Source organism: Mus pahari, chromosome 1, assembly GCF_900095145.1.
Source record: "Mus pahari chromosome 1, PAHARI_EIJ_v1.1, whole genome shotgun sequence".
In the NCBI taxonomy this organism is placed as follows: Eukaryota; Metazoa; Chordata; class Mammalia; order Rodentia; family Muridae; genus Mus; species Mus pahari.
The window spans coordinates 149,088,791-149,093,204 of NC_034590.1; positions in this window are offsets into that span (position 1 = coordinate 149,088,791).

Genomic DNA, 4,414 nt, shown 5'->3' on the forward strand with positions numbered 1-4,414 from the left:
AGACATCTTGGACATTTCTTCTGGTTGTGAAGCACTTGTACTGATTTTGTAATTAAGAATTTGAAGGTCCAGGGCTGTAGATCAGTTGGAGTTGGCAAGTTTCTGTTTGCCTTGTATACGATAAAACCCTGGGTTTGATACTTAGAACCCAGGGTGGGGGGTGGGTCTTAGTGTTCGATTGCTATGAAGAAACACCATGACCATGGCAGCTCTTACAGAGGAAAACATTTAATTGGGGAATTGCTTACAATTTCAGAAGTTTAGTCCATTGTTCATCATGGTGGGCCACCAGGGCAGCATGCAGGCAGACATGGTGCTGATGATGTAGGCCAGAGTTCTACATCTAGACCCACAGGCAGCAGGAAGAGAAAAAAAAGAACCATTGGGCCTGACTTGAGCTTCTGAAACCTCTGTGACACACACTTCCTCCAAAGAGGCCACACTTCCTAATCCTCTCAAATAGTGCCACTCCCTGGTGACCAAGCATTCAAATCTCAGCCTATGGGGACTATTCTCATTCAAACCACCTTAGAATGAGTCAAAAAGATTAGAAGTCCAGGTGCTGTGGTCAGTTGAGACCCTGGATGAGCTGCCCTTTGAGCCCAGCCTTGCTTCTCCATTTTCAAAGGCAGGCAACCAGTGTTCTTGTTGCCATAGATAAGCATTTGATTGACAGATCCCAGGTCATGTGCTCATTCTCTGGCAGCCAATTGTGGGAAAGGGAATGTTTTATTTCCTGTCCAAGGAGCCTGTGGCTCAGGGTAGAGCAGACAGTTGCTGTCTGGCCAGTCTATGTGTGATGTTTTTTGACCCCTAGTCAAGAACTAAAATAGAAAAATCCTTCGGCTCTACTCTTTGAAGACCTCTTCTTGTCTGTGGACACAGTTATGAGTTATTCAACCTTAACTTCTTGGCATTCTAGGAAAACCAGCTAAAGTGTACAGAATGACTACTCCAAGTGATATTTCATGTCACCTCACTTCTGACGCATCATAGTATCTGGGATGCAGATGCAGTTAACTAATTTTTGAGACAGCGTCTCCCTGTGTTGCCCAGGCTGGTCTTGAAACAGTGGATTCAAATGATCCTTCTGCTTAACCCTGATCCACAGTGCTTGACTCTGGATTTCTTTAAAAAAATACTTATTTTAAAAAGTATGTATTTTTGTGTGTCTGCATGAAGGTATGTGCACAGGCATACAGGTGTCCTCAGAGAAGCCAGAGGTGTTCAGTCCCCTGCAGATGGAGTTACAGGTGCTTGTGAGCTGCCATATGTGTATTCTGGGAACGATACTCAGGTCCTCTGCAATACTTAATCACCAAGCCATCCCTCTAGATCCACTGGGAATTGTTTTTATTTTGAGTTTTATTATTTTAGAAAATGTCAGCAGCCTTTTATAAAGTTGAAAAAAAATACTTTGTGTTTATGGATGTTTTGTCTGCAGGTATGTCTATGCATCATGCATGCTTGGTGCCCTCAAAGGTCAGAAGAAGGCGTCAGATTCCCTTGACCCGGAATCATAGACAGCTGTGAGCTACCATGTGAGTGCTAGGAGTCAAACCTGGGTCCTCTGAAATAGCATCCAAGCTCTTAACTGCTAGCTCCCTCTTCCCCACCCTTCTTCCCCCACTCCAGCCCCTCCCAGGCACAGTTTTTAATGCTTGTTTTAGAGATTGAGCTTCTGAAGTCGCCTTACTAGAGTCACATAGGAAATAAATGCTGGAGCCAAGACTTGAACCAAGACTATTCAAATATAAGATTTGAATCTTTTGCTATGTGTATTTTCCTAGGGAGATAGTAATGGACATCAACTAATGTCAGACAGGGCATCGCCAACAGACCAGAGAAATAAATCGACTCCACCAGTGTGCTGGATAGTTTTATGTCCACTTGATACAAGCTAGGGTCATCAGAGAAGAGGGAACTTCAACTGAGAAGATGCCTCCATCAGATCTGGCTGTAAGGCATTTTCTTAATTAGTGATTGATGGGGAAGGGATCAGCCTATTGTGGGTGGTGCCATCCTGGGGGCTGGTGGTCTTGGGTTCTATAAGAAAGCAGGCTGAGCAAGCCAGTAAGCAACACTCCTCTATGGCCTCTGCATCAGTTCCTGCCTCCAGGTTCTGGTCCTGTCTGAGTTCCTATCCTGGCTTTCTTCAGTGATGGACTATGATGTGTAAGCCCAGTAAACCCTTTCCTCCCCATCTTGCTTTTTGTCATAGTGTTTCAGCACAGCACTAGAAAGCCTAACGAACACTCCCAGCTAGATAAAGCAAAGACTTTAGTTACTTACCTAGTGAGAGACTACTTAACAGGCCACACCATGGAGTAAACGTCACCCCAGCAACTGCTAAGTGCTTATGTGACCTCAGGGAGGGATGTGGTCTCCTACGCGGTCTCTTGGGTATTTTGTGGGCTAAGGGACATCTTCACACTAGCGAGTGTGTTTCCTGCCTAAGCAACTCTTAGCTGACTGTATATCTTCAGGAGTGCAGCCTCCTGTCAGAAACATTTAGATATGAGTCTTTTCTCTTAAATACTGTACAGTTTGTGTTTATGATAAGGAATCCAAGCCTTTTTATATCCCTCATCTTGGAAGACTTTCATGCCAATGCTTTAACGATCCCTTGGTCAACAAAGGCTCTGGGATCAAAGGGGTTGATCCCCCTCCTCCTTTCATTTTCTTCCCAACAAGTCTTTTAAACTAGCCAATCAAATAAGACCCAGAGGTCAGGCCTTGTGAACTGTCTGCCCCCTTCATAAGGGAATGCCCGGGAAGACCTGGTCTTATGTCTTGTGTGGCTAATCATAGCTGCTCCAATTTCAAAATGGCAGTTGCCACAGTATACCCAGAGGGCAGAGTTCCCCAGCATAACTCCAAGTTATATTTGGATCAGGTACTGTTTCTACTCAAGAGAATAATGACTCCTATTTTAGGACTTAGTGGCACCAGTGAGTGTCCTCTGTGCTTTCCGTGAATGGATTCACCAAGTCCATACAGCTCCATCAAATCAGAAAATGGAACCTCAAGACAACAGCTAAGTTTACCCAGATGTGTCCCCTGGTAAGGGACTGAACATGTGGGGTTCACACCCAGAGATGTCCAGCCAGGTGGGTCCCCTGGTAAGGCACAGAACAGTAAGGTTTCATACCCAGAGAGAGTCCACACACTGAATATGAACTTTCCTGAAACATCTGCCCACTTACAGCACACAGGAATCCTCTCTTGATCCCAAGTTATTTCCTTGGGAGGTCTGGAGATGCAGACAGTCCTTCTGATGATGCAGCTGCAGTTGAAGATCTGATTCCAGCTTTCTGGTTTACTCTGATGCTGGTGTTCTGGACCAGAGCTGGTGTCAGATAAAGTAATTTAAGTTTATTCTGACCTCTGTCATTGGTAGAGCTTGGTTAGAAAGAATTAAGACAGAGGAAGTATATGTGAGAGTTGTGTATGTGTGAGCATGTGTGTGTATGTGTGTGTGTTTGAGTGTGTGAATGTGTGTGTTGTGTGTGTTATGTTGGGATAATATTATTGTGCACTGTGTGGACGCATCACCTGTCAATAGAAAGCTGATGGCCTATTATCAAATGGCAGGAAATAGGCAGGAGTTCCAGTAAAGAGATTGGAACTCTGGGAGATAGTCAGAGGCCGGAGATTCACCCCAGACTCTGAGGAAGTCAGACACATGAAACTGAGGAGAGGTAACTAGCCTTGTGATAGACATAGAATAGTTCAAATAGGTTATATAAGTTACAAGCTGGGGGGTGTGTGTGAGCCAAAGTTTATGGCATAAGCATTTATTCTTAAATAGCTTCCAAGTCATTATTTGGGAACTGGGGCACCAGTGGAAAAGCCCACAGTTACAGTATGAGTATGTGTGCATGAAAGAGTGTGAGTGTATGTGAGTGTGTAAGGGTGTGTGATTGTGTGAAAGAGTATGAGTATATGAGTGTTTGAGTGTGTAAGGGTGTGCAAATGTGCGAGTGTGTGAGTATGAGCATGAATGTGAGTGTGTAAGAGTGTGTATGAATGTGTGTAAGAGTGTGAGAGTGTGAGAGAGTAAAAGTATGTGAGTGTGAATGTGTGAGTGTGTGTGTGTAAGAGTATGTGTAAGAGTGAGTGTGTGTATATGTGAGTATGTGAGAGAGTGAGTATATGTGAGTGTGAGTATGTGAGAGTGTGTGAGAGAGTATGAATGTGAGTGTATGAGTGTGTGAGAGTGTGAGTGTGTATGAGTGTGAGTGTATATGTGTATTCATGTGCTGGGGTGGGGGCAGCTTCATGCTCTAAATTTGTCCTTTTAGAGATTCTGGAAGAATATGAGGAGAAGGAGATCAATACCCTTTTCTTGTTCACATCCACAGTATGAAACTGTGGCTCTTTAGCAAAGGAAGTATTCAAAAACTGGAGTTTC